At 45.6% G+C, this 17,405-nt stretch overlaps 1 protein-coding gene across 2 annotated transcripts in view; it reads right to left on the reverse strand.

The window, feature by feature from the left end:
- The window catches only part of mettl24 (methyltransferase like 24), a 102,024-nt gene that overhangs the window by 16,287 nt on the left and 68,332 nt on the right, over positions 1-17,405 (reverse strand). The window lies entirely within an intron of this gene.

A 17,405-nucleotide genomic window follows, 5' to 3' on the forward strand; every position in this document is an offset into this window, starting at 1 on the left:
TAATCTCTACTTTTCTTTCATCCTTTGCGACACTGCTGCCATTCGCCCAGAATGCAATCCGCTGGCGTGCCATCCAAAGCCTTTCAGTTGTTAGAATTTACACAAAACAAAAAATAAAATGTTGGAGAAACTCATCAGGCTGAGCAGCATCTGAGGAGGGGTGGGGGTGGAATTGTTGATATTTCGGTTTGAGTGCTTGCATCAGGACTGAGAGCAGAGAGGAAAGGTAACCGGTCCAAAGCAAACTAGAGAAGTTGTGGGCATGCTATGTTGGCGCCAGAAGCATGGCGACACTTGCGGGCTGCCCCCAGAACACTCTATGCAAAAGATGCATTTCACTGTGTGTTTCGATGTACATGTGACTAATAAAGAGATCTTATCTTATAACAACACCTGGGTAGTCTACAACCCAATGGTATAAATGCTGAATTTTCCAATTTCAGGCAACCCTTACCTCCTGTATTCCCCTCTCTCTCTCTCCCTCTGATCTACCTCTGGTCCTCCCATTTTTGTTCTTTTTCCCATAACCCCCATCCAGCCCCTCACTGCCCATTTTTGCCCTCCTCCCCCTCCTGGTTCCATCCACCTACTACCTACACATTTTACCCACCGGATCTCCACTCCCAGCTGGATCCATTTACCCTTCATTTCTCTCTTAACGGTTCCCAACATTACCCTCCTTACTTATCAGATTCCAGCACTAGTAGCCTCTTGTGTCCCTGTTTATCACCCGCCAGCCTCTGTCTCCACCTTACCCTCCCCTTCACACACCCCCCCCAGCTCTTTTTGTCCCTTGTCAGCTTCCACCTACCATTCACCTGCCTCCATACCCCAACTACACCCCGTTCCCTCCTGGCTCCTTCTGCCCATCATCCTTCACCCCTCCTCGGTCCACCAATCACCTACAGGCCCCTGTCTCACCCCTCCCCCTCTCTTTATACTGGCTATCTACCTTCTCCACTCTTCGTCCTGAAGCAGGGAGTTTCAACCCAAAAAAATCAACATTTCCGTTCCTCCCATAGATGCTGCTCGACCCGCTGAGCTCCTTCAGCACTTTGGCTCCAGATTCCAGCAGCTGCAGACTCTTGTGTCTTTAGAATTTGCATGAGACTGAAGCCCAGGTTACTGCCCTAAAGTCACAGCTGAATGTCCAGGCTGGTCTGATACTTCAGTGCTTTCCTGAGCTGCACTCAGCATGAAAAGGAACGGACAGAGGAACATGCTTTCAGAGAGCCCAGACACAAGGAGGGCCAAACGGCTTCCTCTTGTAAACCAGGGCTCTAGGATAACATCAGACACTTCCAAACCTTGCTTGGTTACTCACCAATGGTGGGGAAGAGTTTTGTCTCAAAATAGCCATTAAGCCAATCTGATCAGAGGCTTATCAGATGATTTGTTTCATTTGGTCCTTTGCGTTTTGGAAGTGGAAATGCAAATAAACCTGAAGACTCGTAACGAGATGTTAAGGATATGTAGGAGTCAACAACTCGCCTCAACAAATAATTAAACTGCCATTCTGATATTATATGTATGTCAGTGAAATGATTAGTATCTTCAATGCTAGACCACTGACACTCCTTGATCCTCAAATGCAGCTTGAGCTTAGCGTCAAACACCACACCCTTCCCTTACTAACAGTTCACATTGCTCAGCTTCATCCCATCCCACCTCACCCTGCCACTGCTGAAATACTGAGGTACATCTTGGCCACCTCAGTATCTGATTTTCCACAGCACTCTCTGCGTAAGCTTACTGAGTCCCATCTACCCAAACCGCCTTGCCCATGTTGGTGAGGCTGCACCTGGAGTATTTTGTACATGTTTTAGTTATCCTGTTATGGGAAATACGTCACTAAGCTGGAAAGCATGCAAAGGAGATCTATGAGAATGTTACTCTGTGTTATAGTGAGAGGTTGGCCAGGCTAGAACTTTATTCCCTGGAACATAGGACACTGGGGCGTGACCCTGTAGAGGTGTATAAAGTCATGAGGGGTGTAGATATGATGAAGGCACACCGTCTTTTTCTTAGGGAAAACGAATCAAAAACTAGAGGGCATAGGTCTGAGGTGAGAGGGGAAAGGTTTAAAAGAGACCTGAGGGGCAAATGCTTCACCCAGAGGGTGGTGCATGTATGGAATGAGCTGCCAGAGGAAGTAGTTGAGGCAGGTAGAATAACAACATTTAAAAGGCGTTTGGACAGGTACATGGATAGAAAAGGCTTCGAGGGTTATGGGTCAAGCACAGGCAAATATAACTAGCTAAGATGGGCATCTTGGTCAGCATGGGCCACTTGGGTCATGGGGCCTGCTTCCGTGCTGTTATCCTGCTCTGCTCACCCATCACTCTCGTCTTTCAGTGGCACAGCCTTCCTCTCCATATTTTAACATCATCTGTTTCCCCTGCATTTAAAACCTGTTGTTTCAAGCACACCTTGGCTCACCCTTCCTGACTCTCATTTTGGATGTTCTGCATGTGGATAACAGGCTGAAGCACTTTGATGTATTGAAATTACTGTAAAAAATGGCAGGCTGTTCTTTTGCCTTCACACACAGACTTCAAAGAAGAAATATAGACACATCAGTGCCCAGCAGTAATTAATCTGCTCATTTCACTGGAGGCAGCACAGGGGTCATGGTGTTGTCACATTTAATGGCTCAGCAGAGAGCCTGCTGAAAAGCTTTTGAAATAAAATTCAAAACATCTAGAATTCCTTACTTATTCCAAAATATGTAAGTCCAGAATCGCATCCGGTTCTGCATTTAATCTTTTGTCCAATAACTTTACCTTGTTAAATTAGTTTGGCCTGGACGTCAGACTCTACTTGCCACCCTTTGAGAGAAGAGCAGAGTATGGCAGGAAACCCGTGTGGTGTGTCATGCAAGACAGCCCTGGTGTCACAGAGTTATGGAGGAATGGAGGCAGACAGCAAGAAAACAGGCCCTTCGGCCCACTGAGTCCATGCCAGCCACCAACAACCAACCTACACTAATCGCTGGCTGCATTTGTGGCCTAACCAATGTGCCACACATGTTCAACATACTTCCCCTGGTTTTGTATTCCACATTTTGTATTTCTGATGAAGGGTCTTTGACCTAAAGTATTAACTCTGTTTCTCTCTCCACAGACACTGACCAACCTGCTGAGTGTTTCCAGCATTTTCTGGGTTTGTTTCAGATTTCTAGCATCTGCAGTTTTTTTTTAAAACTGTTCAGCTGTTTGCCCTGGGCTCTCTCATTTATGTGAGGAGTACTGCTCCAAGTCTATAGAATACACAGACCCACTGATTTAAATTGCCCTCTGACTCTGAGCACAAGCCTGGGAGTAGAATTTCCAGGCTGCCACAGTGACCTACCCTGGAGTGAGAAGATGCAGGTCTGCAGTGCAAAAGGGAGACCGAGGGCCATTGCTAAATTCCTGTGTTACAGCCAGTGTCACATTTTAAAACAGTTCATTGGCTGCAATGGGAAATCCTGAGGTCGGGATAAAGACATCAGAAACACAAATTTGTTGTATTTGGTACCTTGGCTTTAATGGGGTCTTTTGCAGGCAATGGAGGATGGTTGTTGTGTCCTCCTTCCCCAACCCAGCTTGTATGTGACTCCAGACCTGTCAATGTGGTTGAACTTAATTGCACTCTGAAATGGCCCAGCATTGGTCAGGGAAGAACAATCAATTCCAGTCTGTCCAGTTGCCTCAATGCACCATGAACCAATGCATTAGAAAAATGTAGGTCTAACCAGGCAAAGACAGCAGTTTGACATCACTGAGCACTAGTGAACCAGATGGGCTTTGAAACAACCCGAGAGTTTATGGTAACCAAGACTTATGATAGTTTTGTTTTAATAAACGACAAATTTATTAAGTTTACTGAATTTGAAATTCCCAGCTGCCAGCGTGGAATCTGGACTCACTTCTGGATTACTGGTCTAGTGGTTTAACTATCATATTAAAAGGAATATGCAGGCATGAGCCAATATTTTGTAACGTTTAGTTTATAAACAAGAAGGAACCTGTATTTACATAGTGCCTTCCACAAACTCTCACACTGCTTCACACTCCTTTTTAGACTGTCTCTTGGGATCAAGGATGCCTTTGCTCTGGTTTCGAGGGTTCTGAGGAGGCTGATGAGGTTGATGTGGGCACCACTGGCTCCTCAACAGATGGGTAGGGCAGGCGGTCACTGCTGGGTTGAGCAGGTGGGTAGTCTGTGAGATGATCTGTTCCTTATGCTCCCCGTGCATAACCTTCAGGTTCTCAATACCATCCTGAATACTCCTTCCCCACTTGGGCCAGAGATTCCCAGGAATCAGTGGGAATGTTGCATCTTTGGTGCAAAGAAAATCTCACAAGTAGCAATTAGATACTGAGTGGAGAATCTGATTGGGTGACTGTAGGTGAGTGATAACTATTGGCCGGTTGTGAGTAATTCAGGACTAGAAAACCCAGCTGATCTTCCTCTTCCAAACCGGGGTGGAGGACCCAATTGTGACATCTAAAATGCGGTGCATTCTCTAGCAGAGAAGAACAAGCAGCAGAGGTTCCAGTATGGATCCCTGTGGAGCACCACTAGTCACGGACCTCCAGCCTGATTAAGTCCCATTGACCACTACCCTCTGTCTATGCAGACAAAGCAAGATAATGCCGCCAGCATGAATTTCTAAGGAGATGGTTTGAGTCTACCTTGACTATGGTTTAGTGCCACTTTCAACAGAAACAGCTTTGAATGCTGATTCAACTGTTCTCAGAGATGGTAATGATACACTGACTGATACCTATGCCTCCGGAAAATCATTGAACCTGCCACCTGCTTACAAAGATAAATACATTCTGTGCCTTCCAAGTATTTTGCACAGGGGTTTGGCACTGACATAGATTGTATGCTGTATAATTCTCAGAGATTATTTGTTTTATCTTAGATTTGGATGTAGTCATTTAACTTTGAAACTTCCTGGACTGGACAAGGAGTCTCATGGGTCACATATAATCATTGCAGATATAATATATGCATCCTTCTAAGGAGATGGCAGGTTCCATGATCTTTCTGAGGCATAGGCATCAGTCGGTGGATCATTATCATCTAACACCTCCACTTTACCATCTGTTACCATGGCAACCAGATTAGTACTATGTAAATAAGCGGCACCACCGCAGAGAGAGCATCCATCACCATTTGTGCACACGACAACGAACACAAACCTTAAGGGATAAAATCACTGCATGCAACAAATTGGAGGCAATCATCATCATTAAATGAACAGCCTTGTAATTTTGGAGCATGTAATTTTCATTATACTCAAGCAGTGCCAACCAACAAAAAAATTAAAAGACTTATGAGGACTGATGTTTGTAAATTAATAATTGGAATGCTTTCAAGGCCCATTTGTCAAGGATCATCCCAACTGCACAATATAATTATACTTTTAGTAGTTGCATTATAAAGTTTACAACTGATTTCTGTTTATGACAGTATCAGAGTTTCAATCAATTCATAATAGATTTTTATTATTCATGCATTAGACATGACCTTTGTTACTTGGGGAGGTATTTTATTGCCCATCACTAACTGCCCTTGAAGAGATGGCGGTGAATCTGTGTCCCGGCAGCTCAGGGTAACTGGGTGATTTGCTTGGCTGTGACAGAGGGCAGTTAACAGTTGTCCATGTTGCTGCCCTCTGCAGTTTATGCTTTGTGGCACCTTTGAGGTGGTGAGAATTGTTCTATAAAAAGTAATTTCACAGACTATGGCTGCCCAACTCCCTGGTGTAAAGTAAAATTAACTTCTCCTCTGGGTACTCAAGTTTCCTCTCACGTCCCAAAGGCCGAAGACACGTGTGTATGCACGCCGGCCCCTTTGTGCTGGCATGACCTGGGGCTAGCAGAAACACTTACTCACCATCCCAGTCCTCCATGTCCTACTTCAGTTCCTGATCTCCTCATACCTCAGGTTTTTTTTCATTTCCCTCTTGGCTTCACCAAAGGGGCAATGGAAGTGCCGTACTCCGCTACCAATCCTTAAACTGGCTCCCTCCCCACATCTCCTCCCCAACCAGGGGTGACGTTAAAGTAAATTTTGTACCAATGCAGTCATATACACTTTTACTGCATTTTACCCATTTGTACAGAACCTTCTTACTGGAAGGTCGTATAGGTGGCTGACTTTCACCACTGTCCCAGACTGAGCTTTCCTCCCCCCTCTCTCCCATCTATAACCCTGTACTCTGCAATACTCTGGCCGGCTTCTTTCCACCTTCTTCATGTTGTTCACTGTTGGCACCTGAACATCTACTTTCCTAAAAGAGGGAAAAGTCCATTTGATCTGGAACTCCTTGCTTAAAACCCAGCTTCTCTGAAACGCACTGAATTTATTTCAACTCGTATTCAAAACCTGCATGACTCCTCTTGCTCTAATAGAATCAAACAATGAGGCTGTTCGGCTGTCTGTGTGGAGTTTGCATGTTCTCCATGTGACTGGTAACTGCTCCTGTATCCACCCACTGCCCAAAGATGTATCCAGAGGTAAACTGGCTACTGTAAAATACCCTCTAGTGTCAATGAACAGCAAAAAGAAGCAAAAGGGAGGTGGAGCACGTGTGAGAGAGAATAAGTTGCAGAGAAAGGGAGAAGTAAGGAGAGACGGAATGGTAATGATGGGATTGCTCTGCTGGGAGCTAGCATTGACCTGATGGGCTGAATGGCCTACTGTGTTATCATATAATCATAGAGTTGTACAGCATAGAAACAGGCCCTTTGGCCCGCCACTCCTACGTCGATGGTCATGCCTATCTATACGAATCTGTATTAATTCTATATCCCTCCGTGCCGGGCTCATTCCTCTTCCAGCTGCCTCTTAAATGTTGTTACTGTTCCTGCCTCCACCACCTCTTCTGACAGCTCATTCCAGATACCAAATACACTGTGTGTGAAAACTAACCACCCAGATTCACATTAAACCCCCTCCCTCTCAACTTAAACCTATGCCCTCTAGTTCTAGACAGCCCTACCACCGGAAACAGAGTCTGGCTATCTACCTTATCTATGCCTCTATCATGTCACCTCTCAGCCTTTGTAGTAAGTTTATTTCCATTAACAGTGGAATTACCCTGAAAAGTTGCCTACAAGCTCTGACGGGGTAACACTGGGAGAAGCCGCGGCCATTCTCTCACTTTGCCTGTCTCTGCAGAATAATATTAATTGGTTTATCATTGTCACATACACCGAGATACAGTGAAAAACTATTACAGCGCCAGCGACCCGGGTTCAATCCCGGCCGCTGTATGTACACATTCCAAAGATGTACAGGTTAGGAAGTTGTGGCCATGCTACGTTGGCGCCAGAAGCGTGGCGACACCTGCGGGCTGCCCCCAGAACACTCTACGCAAAAAGATGCATTTCACTGTGTGTTTCAATGTACATGTGACTAATAAATAAATATCTTGTATGCCATGCAGACAGATCATTCCAAATATAGGTACATGGAAGTAGTACAAAATCTGATCGGGTATGGTAGGTGAGCTGAAAGATTGCCAGATGTGGACATGCTGCTGGGAGGAGCGGATTAAAGAAAGGGCCTCTCATCATTCCAAAGCAAAATGAGTTTCTGTCAAACACACAGCATAATCTTGCTCATAGACGGCCCCTGCAGCCGACATGTGTCGGCAACCTGTGGGACTGCCGGCAGGAGAATTTCTGAGCTGCCATCCAGTAGGTCAACAAGACCCAGAGAACAAAAGTTCTATTTACACAGTACGGACAGTCCCCTCGCTGAAACTCTAGCCTCATTCATAAAATCTACACAACAATATTATTTCAGTGCAGAACAGCAGCAACAAGAAAGAAGTTTCTTCACCCTTGGGATGTGGGGTCAGGGCAATAAAATAGCAGCATGAATCTTTTTCCGGGATTGGATGTGCCATTGTCTGACCTCGGTGTGACTTTGCTTCCTGAGGAGGATCTCGACAGGATACAGCTCAGGATCCAGTTCACTTTGGTCATTTTGTTGGCGTTCATTACCCTACACTCTTCCACTGTAGTCTCCAAGGCACCAGGTGCAATGAGGTCATTGGATGCACTCCCCATCTATCCCACAGCAAAGCAGGGCACTAAGATGTCAGGCAGTGGTGTGGGCTCTGGGTTTAGGAGTGGTTTACAAGGGCAACTTTGGGTAAAGTGTCCTACAGAGACCAATTAACTATATTTATTGAATTTTTTAAGAAACTGTGATCAGCCAATGTCTTTATCCTGATGTTATTGGCCAACTTGTGTTTGTATTTGTGGATGAGATACACATAGACCCCAGAAATGTGCAGGGGTTAGGGGTCTAGCAAGGGGTGAAAACTGGCAGAGATGAAGTCCATTGACCCACTGATGGTTACAAAGAAAGTACCCTGGTCGTGTGTGGGTGGCAGTCTCGGCTAAACAGGTACAAGTCACTGAGTTATGAGCCAAATTAGCCTTTACAATAAAATATGTTGCCCTAACACTTATCTAGATTACAGACATTAGCTGAAGCTCTGCAGGTTACAGATTACAGTTGACAGAAACAGTGGTGAGAAAAAGATCTGGAATTGAATGACAGAAAGAATTCAGCACGGGAGGGGGGCCATTCAGCTCATCGAGCCCATACTAGCTCCATGTAAGGACGGTTCACCTGGTCTCACGCTCCCACACTCTCAACAAAGCACTGCACATGCCTTGACTTCAGATACTTATTCAGTTTCCTTCTGAACACCACAGTTGAATCTGCCTTCACTACCACCCTGGCACTGCATTCCAATGAACCAATGCAGAAAAAAATTTTCATGTTAGTCTCGGTTCTTTTGCTAATCTCCTTCATTCTATGTCCTCTGTTCTTGGCCCCTCCACCAATGGGAACAGTTTCTCTCCATCTACCCTGTCTTTACCCTTCACGATTTTAAATGCTTCTGCTAGATCCCCTGGCAAACTTTGTCTGTTCCAAGAAGAACAATTTCCAATTCTCCAGGCTTTCTGCATAACTAAAATCCCTGAACACTGGAATCACTTCAGTAAATCTCTTCTGCACTTACATGAAAGCTTCCACATCTTTCCATGTTGAATATTAGAGGGCATAGCTTTAAGGTGAGAGGGGGAAAGTTTAAAGGGGATGCGTGGGGCATGGTTTTCACACAGAGGGTGGTAGATGCCTGGAACTTGCTGCCTGGGTTGGTGGTGGAAGCAGATAGGATAGAAGCATCCAAGAGGCTTTTCGATAGGCACATGAATATGCAGAGAATGAAGGGATGTGTATCATGTGCAGGCAGAAGGGATTAATTTAATTTGGCATCATGCTCAGCACAGACATCGTGGGCCGAAGGGCCTGTTCCTGTGCTGTGTTGTTCTGTGTTGTAAGGTATGGTGCCCAGAATTAGAATCAGCATCCTAACTGTGGCTGAGGCAGTGTTTTATAAAGATTCATCATGATTTCCTTGCTTTTGGATTTAGACCCTGCCTGCCTTTTTAACCACTTTGTCAAACTGCCCTGCCACTTTCAACAAACTGTGCACTAACATCCCTGGAACTCTCCGTCCCTGTAGCCCTGTTAGAACAGTGCCCTCTAATTGACAATGCCTTTTTGCATGCTTCTTGTAAAGCTGTTTTTGAAAGTAGGATGAATAAATAATCAAAAGATGAACTAATCAAGGGGGGTGGATAAATTATAAAAGAATGAGATTAACAGGGTTGGGAGTGACAGGGAAATGTCATCAACAGGACAGGAAAGGACGGGAGTGAGGTTAACAGGGAGGGGAGGGACAGGTGAGTGAGATTAACAGGGAGGGGAGGGACAGGGGAGTGAGATTAACAGGGAGGGGAGGGACAGGGGAGTGAGATTAACAGGGAGGGGAGGGACAGGGGAGTGAGATTAACAGGGAGGGGAGGGACAGGAGTGAGATGAACAGGGAGGAGCCTCTTGTGTGTGGACTGGGCTCCATTCAATGTATGAAATCCCATGGTTTTAATATTCATTTTGCTTATATTCCACTTTTAAGTCTAGCTGCACATAATTCAACAGTGTAGAAAGTGCCGATGTTCCACCCTTCACTATACATTTTAATTTATTAATTCAGAGTTGACCCTTGGGTGTGGAATCCAATTTCTAATCACATAATATACCCCTTAGAGCAGTCAGTTAGAGGGTGGGGGAACATTTTCGACTCCAGTATGGTACGGCAGTGCTGCATATTCAGGCAATGATTCTTTCAATATGATATTAATTCAGGCACCACCTGCCCAGTAAAGCGTCCACGGCATTAACTGAGCAAGAGAGCTTTACAATTTTCCTGGTCAGTAACATTTCTTAACTGGCAACACTACAACAGGTAGGCTTGGACTTGGTGATGCAACACTGTTTAGTGTTACACAGTGAAATAGGATAAGAACTATTTTCATGTAATTTTGCAAGATTCTATAAACCTGAAGGGGCACTCCCGAGGAGCTGAACCAGTGCGCAATGACTTCTGTGCTAAGCATGCATCATGACGTCATTCCCCTGCAACTGTCTTTGTGCAGCACTGCGAGGGTCATTAGTCCACGTTGCTCTGAGCAGGGACCACGACTGGTTACTCTCAGAAGGACTAGGTTTTGCCAGCAGGCTGCCAAACTGGGGCCTCACTAAATTCTATGTGGGGGCACCTGCATGCTTCCACCCACACCCCTGTCCCCCCATCCCTTCCCCACCCCACTCGCCCACTGATGCTACCCTTAAGTCCCTGATCACCCTTGGTTCAGTCCTTCCCATCGCCACAGGCCCTAATCCTTTGATCACACTTGCAAACTCCCCATGGAGACCCAATCACCATGCCCCAATCCCCTCCACAAAAGGCCCCTAAAGCTCCAAACAGCCACCAACCTAGCCCACACCCCATTTCCCACCTCCCCATTGCCGAACTCCACATCCCAGCTCTCCGGACCCTAATCTTCCAATGTCTGAAGCCACCCATCCTCCCTCCGGCCCCATCGTCTGTTCCACAGATCGACTGACCAAACCAGGAAACAATGGGAAACTCAGCTAACAATCCCTTGTGGGACCGAGAGTGGGATCATTTATATTCATTAAAAACAAGTCTGTTCTATACTGCTGCACCCACGTAATTATACCGCATCAAAAACATTCCTTCAGGATGACATAATCCTGCACTGGACTCCCTTCTAACCTTTCCAACAGTTAGTATAAGGTCATAGAGCAATACTAGAATCACATAATCAGCGGCCACAAAAGGAGGCAGCAAAGCCCCTTGTGATTGCACAGCTTTTTGAAAGAGCTATCCTAGCAATCCCAGTCTCCTGCTCTTTCCAAATAACCCCACAAATTGGTGCTTTTCAAGCCTTACAGCTTGGGTTAGCAGTGCAGTTTAAAAGAAGCTGGATTAAAGCAAGATAGAGCTGGATCAGAATGAGCTGGATTGATGTGATTTATTCGTGTTGCTGTTCCTTACCATTTCAAGTTCAATATTTAGGTCTGATTACATAATATCTAATTTATCCTTTTTTACACAGACTTTTCCTTCTGCTTCTCCAGAAGGAAAGTCCTTTCCTTCAGTTAACTGTAACTTGCCACAAACCTAAATACTCATTCGAACATACACTCACAGTCTGTACTTAACAGGATTATAAGGGAATTATTTTATGGGGTGTCCTATTAGGGGAAAGGATTCTCACCATATCATTTGCTGAATAAAATCATTAAATATTTCTGTTTGGGACCTGCGAAGAAAACCGCTCGACAGACTCAGACACTAGGACTTGCAGCAAGCAGCTGAAGCTTGGTAGGTAGTGCTGGTGCTTCTGTGTCAGAAGGTTGTAGCCTCAAATCCAACTTAAGAGCAAATGGTGCCCTAATGCACCAGTGTAGCACTTACTGAAAAATTGTAAGTCACAAAATAATGAATGCAACTTTATAACATGCAATACACTTATACTGGGAGTGGTCCAGTATCCCCTTACCAAACACAAACTAAACTATTCTTATTACAAATAGCTACTTTTTTCACATCTTTTGAATGAAGCGAAAGTGAGTTGGTCACTCTCTCAGGTTGATGTAAAGCATTTCACTGCATTAGCCTGAATTTTACACAGTGTGAGAAATTCGTAGATCAGAACAATGCCATTGATCCTCCCAAGTTTCTGTTGCTGAATATTCTAACTTGGTCCGTAACTAGGCCAGAGGAGAGCAATGGGGACTGATCCTGCTTTCCAGCTCTTGTCCCTGACCTTGCAGGTTATAGCCATTGTTCCCACCTAAGCACACTTTAAATGTGATGAGGATTTCTGCCTCAACCAACCTTTTAGGAATTGGTCTCCGGATTCTCATTATCCTATCCAATACCTACACTTACCCAATGTCATTAGGAAGGCTCATCATCAAAGTGCACTGTGGAACCTTGCCGCGCTCAAATTAGATGACATTTTTTTCAAGGCTGCAGTGACCGCACTTCACGTTCACCCCATTGTGCTCTGGGGCATCTGAAAGTGCTGCTGAAATGGAAGCCTCCTCCAACCGGCCCACTTCCACCCATCCCTCCAACACCTTCCCAACCATTACTGTTAACCCTGACAACATGGAGAAGTGGACAGTTTCTCTCAGTTACATCCTGAGAGAAGGCGGGTGGATGCAGAAGGAGGGATGGAGATAAAGTAAGAGAGGAAAACAAAGAAAAATATTGGAAAAATATTTATTTTTAGAAAAAAGTAGCTATTTATAATAAGAATAGTTTATATTGTGTTTGGTAAGGGGATACTGGAGCACACCCAGTATAAGTTTACTGCATGTTATAAAGCTGCATTCATTATTTTGTGACTTATAATTTTCCAATGCTGTGCTTTGGTTTTTACTGCAGTTCTTGACATTGGAAAGGAAACGTTTTCATGCAAGGAGCCCAGTCTGTGTGTTTCGTCACTGACCGCCACAAGCAGACTCCAATATACACCACAAACCAGCAAACCTCGACCATTGAAGCATTCAGTCTTCAAGCAGCAGTCAACCCAGAACACAGAGCCCATAAGTAAGGTCAGCTGTTGGAGTTAAAGTCTCAGTCCTACCTTCACCCCTGTCTCTGTTCTGACAGGTCCTTCGTGTATTACTCTGCTTTCTTTCACCCTCCTTTCCTGGTGAGCAGGTGTCACCCCTCCTTGCACACGAGGTGGACTGCCTGCTGTTCGTTGCTGGCTACTGTAGCATCTGTTTTCTGCCTGTGGGATCTTACTATGCACATATCAGCACCTACCGTCTCCCTGCGATAGTGACCATACTTCTATTGTGGTTCATTGGACTGTGCAGCACTCTGGGACTGCCTGAACATAAACAACCGTCATCCCCCGCACAACTTTAATGGTCACATGAACTCAGGAGTTAACAGGCATTTCAGGCTTGCCTTTGTGCTGCTGCATACCACTATGTGCTCAGGAAACCTTCCGCACAGCTTTGCTAAATATCAATCTCATTCAGTGTTGGAAAAAAACCATACTGTAAATAACAAGTGACATCTTTACAGGATATTGCAAGCACAGGCCGTTTATGGAAGACAATAAATTTCTTGGCTGAAGGCTGCTAAAGTCATGCGTGATCCTGGATGTCCTTTTGACTCTTGTGAACAGCGCTGGATGAGGAAACGTATCATGCTTGAAGAAATGTTAATCTAATGATATTTTCCTGATTATAGCGACAAAGTTAAGAAATAAACCTGGAGGATGAGTGGTGGAGGGAGAGGATAGTGGTGGCACCAAACAACCTGCCTGCTTTGGTCTAAGTGGAGACATCAGAGACTGCAGATGCTGGAACCTGGAGCAACAACCGATCTGCTGCAGGAACTCAGCGGGGGCTAAAATCATATGTCGACAATTCCTTCCCCCCCCCCCCCCCCCACAGATGCTGCTCGACCCGCTGAGTTCCTCTAGCAGATTGTTTGCAGTTCTGAATGGTGGTGTGCTTCTTGAGAGTGGTTGAGCTGCACCCAGCCAGGAAGGGGAGAGTATTCCGTCACACTCCTGATGTCCCCTGTAGATGGGGGAAAGGTTTTGGGGAATGAGGAGGTGAGCCACTTGCCAAAGGATATCCAGTCTCTGATCTGCTCTTGCAGGCACAGTACTTACGGAACTGTTCCAGTTGATTTTCTGGCTTTGGATGTTGAAGGGCTGCACTGCAGGGTCAGCCTGAACTTTTGTGTTCAAATCTGCAGACTGGCACAAACCCACAATTTTTTGACTCGGGGTGGGGGGCAGGGTGTGAGCTACCAACTGAACAATGCCTGGTACATGAACTTCAGAGAGTGCTTTATGCTGCATCTGGCAGTTATCTATGACCTCGGAGTGCTTGATGCTGACTGGCACTTGGTCCACGTACTGCAAAGAGTTTCATTCCTCTCCTTGCCATCAATTAAATTGGGACATTTGGCCTCACTGCCAGGAGCGGACTTCTGCAGATGGGAATCATTTGTTGAAACCCTCCAGGAACAATGTAAATGGGGCTTACGTCATTTCTCCTGAGCATCTGCAGCTTTTCCAAAATTGCATGTCCCAGCCAATCAGGAGAAACCCCAAGTGGTTAATTCCTTCCAATTTCATGCAAATAATCACCCTGAAGCCTGGCAACTATTGAAGACTGAAGCCTAAGAAAATGAATCAGATGTGTGTATGTGTGCATGTGTGCATGCATGTGTGTGTGTGTTTGCGAGTGTTTGTATTTGTGTGTGTGTTTGTATTTGTATGTGTGGGTGTGTGTGTTTGTATTTCTGTTTACATGTGTGTTTGTGTTTATATTTTTGTGTGTTTGTGTGTGTGTGTGTTTGTATTTCTGTTTGTGTGTGTTTGTATTTGTGTGTGTGTGTGTGTGTGTGTGTGTGTGTGTGCACGCGTGCGCACACGCACACGTGAAAGAGAGAGAGAAACTCCCAGAGCAAAATGGAACACAATATATCACAATGCCTGACAGTAGACTCTGGGAGAGCGTTGATTTTCTCAGATATTCCAGATATTCACGTAATTCTGATGCTGGCACATTGCCTCAAAATGCTCCAGTGTTTTAAAATATTCTTATAATGAATAAACCTGCTTAACACAGACAAGAAATGAGTATTAATCATGTGTTGCCTAGAAATTCTACAATATCTCTCCATTAAAATGTTGGTTTTCTGACAAGTGAGAGGGAAGGATTTGGAAACACTTTGGAAGGACAAACTCCAAGGCGGAGTACAAAGTTAATGGCAGGATTCTGGGTAGTGTGGAGGAGCAGAGGGATCTGGGGGTTCATATCCACAGATCACTGAAAGTCGCCTCATGGGTGGATAGGGTAGCTAATAAAGCTTATGGGATGTTAGCATTCATAAGACGTGGGATCGAGTTTAAGAGCCGCGAGGTGATGATGCAGCTCTACAAAACTCTAACCAGACTTGGAGTACTGTGTCCAGTTCTGGTCGCCTCATTATAGGAAGGATGTGGAAGCGTTGGAAAGGGTGAAGAGGAGATTTACCAGGATGCTGCCTGGTTTAGAGAGTATGCATTATGAGGAGAGACTAAGGGTGCTAGGGCTTTACTCTTTGGAGGGAAGGAGGATGAGGGGAGACATGATAGAGGTATACAAAATATTAAGAGGAATAGATAGAGTAGACAGCCAGTGCCTCTTTCCCAGGGCACCAATGCTCAATACAAGAGGGCATGGCTTTAAAGTAATGGGTGGGAAGTTCAAGGGAGAGATCAGAGGGAGGTTTTTTACCCAGAGGGTGGTTGGTGCATGGAATGCACTGCCTGGGGTGGTGGTGGAGGCAGGTACATTGGTCAAATTCAAGAGATTACTAGATAAGCATATGGAGGAATTAAAAATAGAGGGATATGTCAGAGGAAAGGGTTAGATAGTCTTAGGTGAGGTTTAAAGGTCAACACAACATTGTGGGCCAAAGGACCTGTATTGTGCTGTATTGTTCTATGATTCTATGATTCTATGGTTCTGTGAAAGACACTCAGTGAGAATGGGACAAGGAGGCTGTTAAGGTCAAGCGATGACTTTACGGCCTGTTGTCAGCGGCACTGGCCAATGTTTTATCTGGACACTGCAGCAGGGGAGCTGGATGCCCGCTGAAAGCAGGCAGAGACTCCTGCACACAAACACAGTGTGATTGTGCTCTGTAATCTGCAGAAGACAAGCTGAAACTTGCGGGATGGTCAGTTACCAGAGGGAACACATTTATGGTAATCATCAAGGAACCAGAAGACAACTCATGTCATGTTCTACAAAGTGCTGCCCGAAAGAGTGCAGGCAGCAGGTTTGTTGGGACTTTCACTAGGTTGTTGGATAAATAATTAATGGGGAAAGAATGGCATGTGACGGAGAGAGTGGGAGGCGGTGTGATAATTTTGTAGAGCAAATAATCTGCTGGAGGTCGAGCAGCATCTGTGGGAGAAAAGGAATCGTCAATGTTTCAGATCGAAACCCTGCTTTAGGATTCTTTGTTTGTAGCTCTTTCAAAGACCCCATCATAGGTACTCAGGGCTGAATAGCCTGCTCTGTACAGTTTTAGGACCACAAAATTCAGTTTTAATTGGGGGTAATTGGAAGGTGCATCCAACTGTCAATTGGTTGAGTTAAACTCCACACCTTGCACTGTCTCCTCCAGCTGCCTTCTGCCACCATGACAGGCAGTGGTTGGACACATGGTGAGAGAGAAGGGCAGCTGTGGAGAAGGCAACGTCAATGGTGTTCACACCTCACCACCCCACCCCCCCACCCACCCCCCCCCCCCCCCCCCCCCCCCCCCCCCCCCCGCCCGACCCTTGCACTGGCTGTCACCAGCCCTACTGAGCATCCGGATCGCTGATGGTCAGAAGCTCCCATCAATTCAATCCGCCTCAAAATCTCCAGACAGACTCTCAAGGGCCCACCGGTGGTGAGACCTCCTTGCTCAGGCTGCCTATGCAATTTGCAGAAGACAGGCTGAAAGTGGTGGGACAGTCAGTTACCAGAGGACACAGACTTGTGGGAGTGGGCAAGCTACTCATCTCCCTAGTCTTACTTTTCTCATGGAGATTGGAAATCCCCAGGCAGTGAGAGCAGTGTGCACAATCCCAAACCAGCTCACGCTAAATTACATCCTGTAATGATTGCCCTACCCACAGTGAAGACAACACCTCCCAATTTCTCTCTGTCTCTCCTTTTATAATTCAGTAGCTCAAACTGTGCACAGAACACCAGCAGTATCCCTCTGGAGGAGGCAGAATGTCCTCAGGTTCTCGTTACAATGTAGTAACGTAAACTGCATGCAATAATGGCGATGGTGTATAGTGGTGAGCATAGCTGCCTTCCAAGCAGTTGACCCGGGTTCGATTCCTGGCCATTGCAGGTTGTATTTATGGGCAGGCACGGTAGTGTAGCAGTTAGCGTAATGCTATTACAGCATCAGTGAA

This window comes from Pristis pectinata, chromosome 10 (genome assembly GCF_009764475.1).
Source record: "Pristis pectinata isolate sPriPec2 chromosome 10, sPriPec2.1.pri, whole genome shotgun sequence".
NCBI classification, from domain to species: Eukaryota; Metazoa; Chordata; class Chondrichthyes; order Rhinopristiformes; family Pristidae; genus Pristis; species Pristis pectinata.